Source organism: Petaurus breviceps, unplaced genomic scaffold, assembly GCF_028583685.1.
Source record: "Petaurus breviceps papuanus isolate PSGF00001 unplaced genomic scaffold, PetGlider_PUasm1.0 90775, whole genome shotgun sequence".
Classification (NCBI taxonomy): domain Eukaryota; kingdom Metazoa; phylum Chordata; class Mammalia; order Diprotodontia; family Petauridae; genus Petaurus; species Petaurus breviceps.
The window spans coordinates 5672952-5684987 of NW_027187342.1; the positions used below are offsets into that span (position 1 = coordinate 5672952).

Genomic DNA, 12036 nt, shown 5'->3' on the forward strand with positions numbered 1-12036 from the left:
ACTTGCTCATTGCACATCATTAAGATGGGAGTGTGAGGGCCCATATTCAGAAACGTACCTATTCACAAAAAGCTATTCCTCTCCTTAAGTGATGAGATAGGCCTTGCCCAGCCTTAATGAACAATCTGGTCATTTAAAGCCGACCAACAACATTAACGCTCCTTACAAGAGTGTTGACAGCAATGCACACCAGGGTACCTTTGGTGTAAGCTAAGCAGATTCAATATTACCAAGCCACATTCTTAAAGTCTTGATTTTCCACAGGCGCCATCTAATGAACTCTGTTTTATTATTTTACTTGGTTCACATCAGAGAGATAATCTGACATGATTACTATCAACTCACCCCCAAATCACATTGACAGTCTCAAATGCCTCCAGAATCTTGGCAGGGGTCCTCTGTAGATAGGTAAGTTTCTACACATGGTTACTAGCAGACATAAATTATTCTTGATAGTGTTTGAAACTGACACTATATTGTTATCAGGATATATTAGTGTTAATAAAAAAAAATGGAACCTATGATCCTTTCCATACATGTGCACATGTAACCTGATTCTATTTATGCCATTCTACTTAATTTAGATTCTCCTATTTCAGTTTTTTTTCCCTGTTCTCTTGGTATCACAAGCCACCTATATCATCACCTTCAGATATCCCTCTCAGCAGAGGAACCCACCTCATAGTTCACTGAAAAAACTGAAGTTATCTATCATGACTTCCCTGTCCTCCACAAGTTTACTTTCCCTTTCCTCCTCTGCTCCTTTCTTAGAGAATGAGGGAGAACTTTTCCTTACCACAACAAACTCAACCTTCAACCTTGTCCTCCTCCAAGATTATTGTTATTCATCCTTCATTTTCAAAGAGAACCAATGAAATCAGGAAGGTGATATCTTGACTTGCAAGTAAATTGGATTTAAGTGAGGCAGAGGTGGGCAAAGTCATCAGCCCCACTCTCTCCCTAAGAGTCATCAGAGTCCAGCCGCAAAACATAAGTTAGGACAACTGGCAATGGACCCTCCTCTAAGAGCTTATTTATTTGATCATCCCCTCCCTTTACCCAAGTTTCAACCCTTAGTTATTCATAGATCCTTCCTTGTTTTCTTCCAAACATGCACAGATTTCCTTTATCCTTAAAACAACAATAACAGTGGCAGCAGCAGCAAGCCCTTTATTTGATCCTACCATCTTTGGAAGCTACCAATGCAAAGTCAAACCTCTCTTTCAAAGTCAAACCCCTAGACTAAATTGTCTACATTGATTGTCTCCACTTCCTTACCTCCCACTCTTCTTAGTCTCGTTCCTTTTGATTTTCATTCATACTGCTTTCCTGAGACTGTCCTCTCCAACATCATTAATTACCTTCTTCTCACTAAATTCAACAACCTTTGCTCAGTAACTTGACTTCTCTACACTGTATAATACTGTTGACCACCCTATGCTTTTGGATACCCTTTCCTTTCTAGTTTTCATGTCACTGAGTCACAATTTCCTTCTTACCTGAATGACTGATCCTGCTCATTTCCATTTGTAGAATCACTAGCCCAATTCTAGGCATATCATATGTTCCGAATAAATGCTTGTTGACTGATTAATTAAGCTTATGGTCTTTTGACAACCCTATTAGACGTTTACCATTAATGGTGTCTTTCTTGCTTCTTCAATTTTCTGGTAATTAGCAACTCTTACTCATAGAATTCTTGTGTCTCTTTTCTCTAGCTCTGTATTTATGTCACTTTTACTCACTTTCCTGCCAGCAAGTTCTCTCTGTATTATGAGAACCTGAGTGTCAATGAGCATAGCCTCTTTGGGATAAATTCATGACTGTCTAGCACCTAAGCCTTGACCATGGTTTGTCATTTTAAGAGTAAGTATAGTTGCTGATAATAATGACATAGCACCTGAATGGAGACCTATAACATATAAAATAAATATTTATTAAGTACTTACTTTAGGCAAAGCACTATGCTAGGTATCGAGGAGGCACAAAGTTTAGATAAGGCATGGTCTCTTCAAGGAATGCACAGTCTTGTTAAGTGAGGAGAGAAAAATAACTATAGTACACATTATTATGTGAGAAGTGCATTATATAAAGGAAAATACAAAGTGCTATTAAAGTTCTAGGGAAGCTTGGTAGTGCAGTTATTAGAGCTGTATTTGGAGTCAGGAAGACCTGAGTTCAAACCTTGCCTTAAGATACTTAGTAGTTGTGTGACCCTAGACAGGTCACTTAACATTTTTCAGCCTCAGTTTCTTCATCTGTAAAATAGATATAATAATAATCTCTACCTCATGGAATTATAAGGATCAAATGTGGTGATGTGTAAAGTACTTTGAAAATCTTTAAACTCTCTATAAATGTTAGCTATTATCATAGGGAAGATTGTTACTACATGGGAGGAAGGGGACTAGGGAAGACTTCCTGGAGGAGATGCAGGTTCAGTAGTAGTATTGGGAGGAGGAGGAGAAGGAGTAATAGCACTGACATAATGCTTTAAGGTTTGCAAAATACTTTACAAGCATTATCTTATTTCATCCTTAGAGCAATTGTGGAAGATAGGTGCTATTGTTTATTCCATTTTACAGAGGAGGAAACTGAGATAGACAGAGGTTAAGGGTCACACAAGCTGTTAGTATCTGAGGATGGATTTGAATTCAGTTCTTCCTAACTCTGGGCTCCAGCACTCTATTTTCTACCCTCTCAGCTATACCCATAGCATAGGCTGAATGTTTCTCCAGCTTGTTCTGATCATTAGTGACAAGTTCACTTCAAATTACCTGCCACTCAAAGGATGCCTTAGAATACATTTTTTTCTAAGTACTAGTATTTTTCTCTATAAGGGGGTACCTTCTCTCCCTTCCCTCTCTCTAAGCACATATGTCCACACAATATGTGACAAGACAGGCTTTATGTAATTTGACAAGAATTCTCATAGCTAATGTTAGTAGAGTCATATTGATCAAAAGACACTCAGATTCTTTTTTCAGTTACAATTTATATTGGTCAACTATAAGGCTTCCCTCATTCCTCACCCTGGAAATCCTACTTTTATGATAGAGTGAAAGGGCTGACACATCTGATGGAAAAGTAGAGCTTTGATAGCACAGTCTCATCAGCACAGGATTTCAGAATCTTAGATAACAAGCAGCTTCAGAGGTCATTTGATCTAAAACACTTTGGAACAAGACTCCCCTCTATAACATCCCTGACGAGTAATTATTCAATCTTTGTTAGCAAATCTCCAGTAAGGGGAAACTCATAACCACCTGGGGTAGACCATTCCAATTGGGGAGAACTCTAATTATTTGGAAGGAAGCTTTTTTTAAAAATCCTAATTCATCTTCTGTCTTACTGTTTTTCAAATTGAACCAAATATTCGATATTGAAGATAGCTATCATATTCTCCCTCAGTATTCTCTTCTTCACTCTGAACATCCCCATTTCTTTGAACCGATCTTCATATGGCAACAAGTATATATTTCTCCTGATTGTTTTTTACCTGCTTCTAAGTGACATCATCATTGGAATTGTTAAGTTTGGGATGCTATTTTTCAAACATTTTCAAAGCTGAAACACACAAGCCTTTTCATTTCCTTTCTGTCTACTTCTAGTCCCATACATGGAAAGTCACATATTATGCAAGAAATTAATCATATCAGAGCAAAGTAGCTACTGAAAAATTGCCAAACACCATAAACATTGGTCAAAATGCAGTCCAACCATTTGCACACAGAATAATTGAAGCTATGGATTCACTAGGGTAACTAGCAACTTTTCATTATGAATTATAAAGCTTTTCAAACATAAAATGATATCTGAGAGGAGTGCATTACCTAAAAGGTTTCGATAAGCAATGAAAGGAGCTTTAAAATATGCAGGAGGGATCAATCATCTAGACGTCTAACGTTACTTATACTTTGTGGCGTCACACACATTCCTTGATAAACAATGTCCCATAACCTCTGAGCATTCCCATTATTTTCTTCAGCATCCAGACATAAGAAGTGACAAAAATGTCATATGATGTTTTATTTACTGATATAAAACAAGTTCTACTGGAAGTAGGCATTCCACGACAATGGAGGTTTATGAAGCCCATTTCCCGGCACAAAAATGATTCACTTTGTTCAAAGAAGATATAAAGCCTGTTGTCCGTGATGAATTTTAATTGAAATGTTACTCACTATAGGCATTAATTTCTTCCATTTAGGAAATGACAGACCCTGCTTACAAGACTGAAGGACAGCTGTGTGTACTCTGGAAAAGGGGGAGCTGGGGAATCCAGTCGAGCTTTTTGACACTTGAAGGGCAGAGACACCTTTCTGTTGTCCTGGCATAACCTGCCAAAATTAGCACTGAACTATTTTTTATCATCATCATTTATACTAGTTCCAAGAGACAGTTAGGGCAAGGAAGAGGGGGTGGCTCTTTGTTTTCTTCTGTCCTGTTAAAAAAAAAAAAAGAATGGAAAAGGAGGGAGGAAAAGAATTGTGGGGTAGAATGGAGAGGAGAAATAGTAACAAATGGCTCCCTGCCTGGCATTTACTGTGGAGCACTAACTGAGGGCTGGGGCTTCATTTCTCACCATTGAAATTTTATTGAAGATAAGATGCTAGATGCAGCAGGGCGGGATATAAAGCAGCTGACAAGATCGGTCGCAATTACCGATTCTGTTCTCAGGGACAGAAAAAGCTCCTGGAAAGACTGCCAGGTATGAATGTGTTCTATCGGCATTGCTTAATGCTGGCAAAACCGAGCTCTAAAAGGAAGGGCATGACAAAATGGCTCCCAAAGAGGTTAAAGGAAGAAGACGATTTATGGAAGCACAGTTCCAGGAACTGGTAGTTGCACAAAGGATAAAACTCATTTATAAGCCCTCATGTGATTAAGTAGACAATTTCATTTAGTAAGGGTTCCAAGAGAAATTTATTTACACTCACAAAACTGCTTTGGTTCAATATAACAAGCTGGCACTTTTCTCCATACATTACCACTCCTCTCCATGTATTCTTAGACTCCAACCAAACTGAGCCATTTGCCCTCACCATGCACTTTCTCTCCTCTGTCTTTGCTTAGGCCATTTGCTGGTTCCTAGTGTGACACCCTTCCCTACCCTAAGGAATTCCTACCCATTCTTTATAATCCAATTGAAATGCTACCTCCTCCAAGGTTTTCCTGATGCCCTCGAGATGTAATGCCCTTTCTCTACAGTGTATGGTGTAGTAGAAAGAATGATATATTTGGAATTTAGGTAGATATAAGGATTTCAGTCCCATCCTAGACACTTAGTTGCACTGAAGATTTAGAGAGTCTCTTGAACAGTCACTCTGACTCTTGGTTTTTCTCATCTGTAAAATCTGTATCTGTAATAACTGTTTTACAGGGTTATGGTGAAGCTTGAACAAGAATGTAAGTGTTTTGCAAACCTTAAATTGCTATATACATATCCCCTCCCTGATGCACTTATGCATTGTGCTGTGGTCTATCTATTGTATGTGGCATGTGTCCTTACTAGGCAATAAGCTCCCTGAAGGCACAATCAATGTACTATCTAAATGCTTTCTCTTTAGAATCTGGAAAACTAATCCAGTGCTCTGTGCACAATAGGTAGGGAGTCATGGTGGAGTTTAATTGAATTAAATATATTGGTGTGCTGTACCATCAGGGCTAGACTTAAGTAGAAAGGAAGGTGGTTAGAGAGGAAACCTGCATTTCTCTGAAGAAGAAGGCAGAGACACTCAGTCTCCACCAGGATTACCAGTCCATAAAGTAGAATATAAGCTCCCAAGGACAAGTACTGTTTCAATTTTTACCTTTAATATACATTGCCTAGCACAATGCGTTACACATAGTAGGTGGTTAATGCATATTTGTTGAATTTAATTAATGGACATACTGAATACTTAGTCTGACTCTGCTGTGAAAATAATTAAATCCTGCCTCTATTCAACAGATTAGGGAATTAATGGTTTCAGTAGTCAAAAGAAAATTTCTGAAGCAGCCAGCTCTATTGAAATCATAGGAACCAAAATAGATGTTTAAAACATACACAAAGCCTCTCCTTTGCTCCATCCTATTTCTGCATCTAAGGCAGCTAGGGCACAGTGGATAGAACGTAGGGCTGGAGTCAGGAAGACTCATTTTCCTGAGTTCAGATCTGGCTTTAGACACTTACTAGCTGTGTGACCCTGGGCAAGTCACTTAACTCTGTCTCAGTTCCTCATCTGTAAAAATGATCTGGAGAAGGAAATGGTAAAAAAAAAAAAAAATCCAGTATCTTTGCCAAGAAATCCCCAAATGGGGTTATGAAGAAGTGTCAGACACTACTAAAATGATCTAACAGTTAACTTCTACATCTGGAAATGCACCTTTCATTTGGTTTTTCTATCTTTCCTATAGCTTTGGCTTTGCAGGAACTGTGGGTCTAACAATGTATAAAAGAGCGCCTGACTGTAACCTGAAAAAGTAACAACCAAATTGCATTGCTCCCTCTGCGCTCATGAAGTGCTTTATAACCTTACCTGCCACTGCCCTTAGTGCAGAACTGGGCTTTGGGCAGCGTTTCCCTATTGCAGGTAAAGCGTTGGACATAGTCATCTTTCTTCCTTCCTCCCTCTCTCCCTTTTTTCCTTCTTTCCTTCCTCTTTTTTAAAGAAGAAGTTGTTTTATTTGTGGGCCTTCATTTTCTTTCCAGCTTCTGCATATAGATACAGATGTAGATGTGGGTATGGAGAGGAACATAAATTACATAGAAAACTATAGATGTAGAATATATATCTATATGACTATAGGTAAAATATTTTCTACATAGATATAGAAAAAAAAAGAAATGGCCAACCACGAATATATGCCCATGTCCATAGATATATTCTATTATCTGTTTGCATACACAAACTGCTTCTTCTATATGCAGCTCTACATATATCTTGCTCATCCCGAGATAATAAACATAGGGTTCAGTTTGGAGTTTGCTTGGGTGATTTTCTTTACGTGTTTTCAGCTTACCTAACGGCAAACCTTACTTCATTCTACACTAGTCTAATTAATTTGACAGGACTGGAAACTTGTTCTTCCCGTTCACACTTATTATTCATCTCTTCAGAATGCCCTGTAGGGAGGATGAAGCACAATAAAGTCACATTTACAAACTCCCTCAATACGAAATCTGCCTTTTAGGCTGACTCTGCACTATGCTGGCAGGGAGAAGATCTGACTTAAGGGCAGCGAAAGAAAAAATTACATTTTCCAAAGCATTGCCTATTTAAACAAGAAGAGCAGGTCTTGAACAAGAAAACTATGTCCTTTTTGTCTTAAGTTCTATGCCGGGCCCCAGGGATTCCCATTTATTCCTCCTGTATCTGAAGTCTTTGTTTTGGCCAAAGAAAATGAGTGACTGTTGTTGACAAGACAAACAGTCCACACTGGTACGTTTGTTGGACAACAACTTCATAACACAGTTCTTTTCATCTCTCCATCGTTTACTTAAAACATCATCATACAACATAAAGCATGTCAGGTATTTTATGAGGTTATAACAAAGAGACACCCAGATATTTGCTAATAGTTAGGGGAGAACTTTAAAATTTGGGAACGTCCTTAGCAAATGTTTACGAGTAGGAAAATATTGAGGGGAAGAGTGTCTCCTGCCCCCACCTCTGATTTAATTACATGGGAAACTCCCTCCACAAATGCAGATAGACAAGTGATCTATAACTTGGAGAATTGTCTGGGGACACTAAGTGGCTAAATTATTTTTAGAAGATTATAGATTTAGACCTGGAAAGAACCTTAACAATCATGTAGTCTAATCCCCTCTCATTTTGTAGGTGAGAACACTGTGAACCAGAGATGTTTGGAAGATCAGATGTCTGAATCACATAGGTAGTAAGAAGGAGAGCTGGAATTTGAACCCAGCTCCTCTGATTACAGATCTGGTACTTTTGCCTTGGCATCCGACGGGATTTTGTAGATAGGTTTCCTGTTCAAGTAGGGCCTGGATTAGACTATGCACCACCCCCATCATCCACCATTTTTACACCACTAGAATGTTAGAAACAAGTCTAAGACCCAACTATTACTCATTCCAAGGCCGGTTCTCTATTCACTACCTTATGCTGCCTCTCAAAGTTAGTATAGATAGATAATTAAGAAATAAAATTAAGTTTTTTGCATACATTATTGAAATACCTAAAGTATTTCTTATTCCTAATAATACATAGTAATCAGTTAATTCAGTCAGCTACCTTTAGGCTAATGGGTTGCTAGTCAGAAACAGTAAAATCTTTTCTACTTCAAGTGGAATAAATAACACCAATGGGATCACCCTGCCTTATGGCACAATTGTGTAGAAGTCTTTGCATGTATATCTCTGTGATTATATACTCCCCCTCCCCCACCTATTTTTTTCTATAGGTTTCTCTACATCAGTACAACTCAGGCTCTGCATGTGTTATGGCAGATAACTTTCTCTATAGCACACTAGATGAGTACATGAAAGATGGAAGATAAAGAGATTGCTAGTTATTGTGACCTGCCTAATCCTTTGTTAATTTTGTGTCCAATCACAAATATTCTATTCCTTTTCCTATGTTACATAAGGAAGATGGTTCAGGGAACTAATTAATCCTTAGAAGATCAGCTGATCCATCTCGTTGTTAGCAATACATTTTTAATTGTTCATTTTAGTCAAGCATCATTTGAACACAAGTCAATTTGCAATTTCATTAGAGTATAGAAAAAGCCTGGGGTCTATTCCTGTTTTTTTTTCCCCTAAGGAAAAAAAAGTTTCTGGAAAAAATTCATAAAGAATGTTAATCTTCTAATTAATTTTATATATCAAACAAGAATTAATGTGTCCTGCTTTTTTAACAGAAATCATCTTGCCAAGAAATGCATTTTGTCATACCTTCCCCTCCAGGAAAACCTCTTTACAAGCTTTGTGGCAAAATAGTCTGGCAACTAATGACAAGCTTTGAAGCAACATTCACAGGCCATTTGCTTTGATGACATCGGGAGCTTCTACCCCCACCCCATTCCAGTCCCATTGTAAGTCTAGTACACATGCTGTATGGCCTTTGAAAACTAATCAATACAGTAAGATTTGTCAGGTTGCAGCTGAACAGGATCACATCTTTTAACTCTTTTCTTGGTTGACTTGTTGTACACATTTTTAAGTTAAACCTTATGAAGGGAGTTGGATAAGTTATATTTACCATATTCACAGACATACTAGTGTGACATGGCTCTTTCTTCCGTATTTTAACATCAAAAGCTCATAATCTGTGTAAGTTAACCTTCCATAAAACTAAAATTATATGGTCATCATACATAATCTGTTGATTGATTACAGCTGTCAGAAAGTCACAAATAGTGAATGTTTACCAGAGTTGCCCCATGAAATTATTACACTCCCCCCACCTAATCAGGAGAAAATAGACAGCCTATGTTCCTATGTTATAAGACTGAAAGAGGCAGGCTTTCTTTTTCTTTGTGAGTTTTTGCTCTTTTAAAAATCAATGTTAAAACCTTTAGGCCTGATTTTTCATTTCAATGTCTTTATGTCATGTGCCTCCACCATACCTCACCTAATTTAATAAGATGCACGCTAAGGAAGTACTTACGTTACTTATCAAGGGTTTCAGATGACACATTATTATTGGACTCAAAAGTCAATATTTGCTAATCATGTTAGTACAGGAACCGTTCCAGGCCTACAATACTTAAATTGCAAAGATATTTAAGATTAATTAAACCTTTTCTCCCACTCCCAGGCATCTCCCTCTACCCACATGGAATGGGTATGCTATCCTAAGGAAAGCAAATGGCACGAAAGCTTCATGCCTAAAATCTAGAGGCATTCTTTAGGCCCCTGTTTACATCACTGTCCTTGGAATCTGATCTTGCCCTTTGGCCATGACTTGAGGAACACTGGAATGTTTTGAGAGCAAAGTTCACTGATTTCCTTTAACTAATCAGAGAATAATGACCAGATTTAAACATACAAACATGGAGTCCATTATTTTTTATGTCAAGGCATTGTCGAAATAACATATGGCTTAGTCGCCACCCTTCCTCCCCCTTTTCTTGTAAATATGGTAAATGTGGGTAAACTTGAGCCATCTGAAACTTAAAGACTCAGCACCCTTTGCTCAGAATAAGCATAATGTGGACCCGTGACTGAGTCTACGGCCCCAGTCAGACCATGGGCTTACAACACGACTTTCTGAACTCCTCACCTCTTTCTTTTTCATTCCCTGATCAGAGGCAGCTGATTATTCAAAGGGTCCTGTTTGTCTTTAATTTAGACTGTAAGACCATTGGGTAGGAATGATTGTTCATGGTTCATTCTGTACAGAATCTAGCACCTTGTTTGGATTGAGTAACAATGATATGAAAGTGTGAAGTCTTATTCCTATTTACTGAGAAGAAAATTAGCTCAGAGCCTCTCAGGATAGCAATTTTGACACAGAGCAGCTGTTAGCTCAGCTCCCTCAAGGGAGAAAAAGCTTATGAATTAACCCAATATGATACCCAGGATATATTTACAGGTAGTTAGTGAAAACAGTAACACTCTACAAACCGAATATCTCCAACAGGAATCAATATAGTCCTACTAATCCAGTTATAAATGGATTGACTCTATTTGGAGTATGTCCTCAAACACCATGAGCAAGCATGTGCACATTCTAAAAGGAAGAGAGTTAAAACCTTAGACAGTCAGATTATTCTCTGCAACTCTCGAATCAAACCAGAGGAGTGAGGTAAAATACTCTGATGCATATTCTACATAATCAGAATGACACGTTCTATTAATATTCCAATTACTGTTGAACTATTAGTCAGTCTCTGTTAGCAGTGACTGAGTCCAGTGTCTTAGAGCCTCCAAGCAGCAATTTGGTATCCTTGGGTCATCTTTTGTATTCATTCAATTTAAAACCAGACAATTTTCCCTTTAAAGCATTTTTATTAAACATTATTTTATGCATGGATTTAACATCCTAATTGATTTAGGTGGAATTTCAGAATGGGTTGCAAACTCCTTTGTTCTTTTTTCCCCAGTGAAATAGGTCAGTAACTGTGATCTTATTTATAAATTTAAATGTCAATTTTTAGTACTTTGAATTATTATTAATAATGATAGTTATTCATGTTGATAAAAAGCCTCTGTTCACACTTGTAAAAACTAGGAATCAAATCATTCAGTAAAACTAGTCTGGAAAAAAAATTAACTCAGAATTGTGAATATCAACTCTGGTTAGCCTGGACTTGGTATTATTGTTCTACTTTTTTATAAATATAACTATATACCTTAATATTTTCTAACCCCAAGTTTTTTACTTTTGAAAGTTTATCATTAATAGGAACTTTTCTTTAGCATTAGAGATAAAATAAGATTTCATGGGCTTCTTCTACACAGACCTAGAGGAGCTCCTTGGAGCAGGAAGGGGTCTTTGGATATCAACCAATGCAACATCCTTACTTTACAGATAAGGAAACTGAGGCTCACACAGTTGAGGTAAGTTATAGGAATATAGGATTTCCCCCAAGGTCTAGAGCAGAGGTGTCAATAGGGCTAAGAAACTCTCAAGGAGGGAACAAGATTAAAATATAACTGGGAAATATTTAACCAAAAACATTAAAATATAATAAAATATAGATGATATTAATTTGTGATATTCTAAGTCCTGCAGGGATCCGATCCTTTTCTATTTGAGTGTGACACCACAGGCCTAGAGTTAACCTTGCAGGGTGGAGGGGAAAGAGAGTTCTGAAACTTTTTGAAGCTCATAAGCCCCTATCCTGTACTTCTTTTATCATGATTATTGGTGGATATTGGCCAGATTACATAGCATTTAGAAAGAGTTTTTTCAAGTTGGTATAGTAAGAACAGTTGACACAAAACATTTGTCATCCTAGCTATACCAGATTTTAATCTGTACTGTAAAGCAGCAGTCCTCAAAACTACTTGGTACTGGCTGAGGAATAGAGTAGTGAATCAACGGAATAGATTGGGCACATGAGACTAAGCAGTCAATG

The 12036-nt window shown here is 37.7% G+C and overlaps 1 long non-coding RNA gene across 1 annotated transcript in view; it reads left to right on the plus strand.

Annotated features, from left to right (window-relative positions):
- The window catches only part of LOC138146834 (uncharacterized), a 13099-nt gene extending 1581 nt beyond the window's left edge, over positions 1 to 11518 (plus strand). Inside the window, exons 2-3 of the long non-coding RNA XR_011164615.1 lie at positions 8872 to 9045; positions 11417 to 11518. This is a non-coding gene — a long non-coding RNA (uncharacterized lncRNA). The remainder of the gene's footprint in view (positions 1 to 8871; positions 9046 to 11416) is intronic.
- Positions 11519 to 12036: the final 518 nt, after the last annotated feature.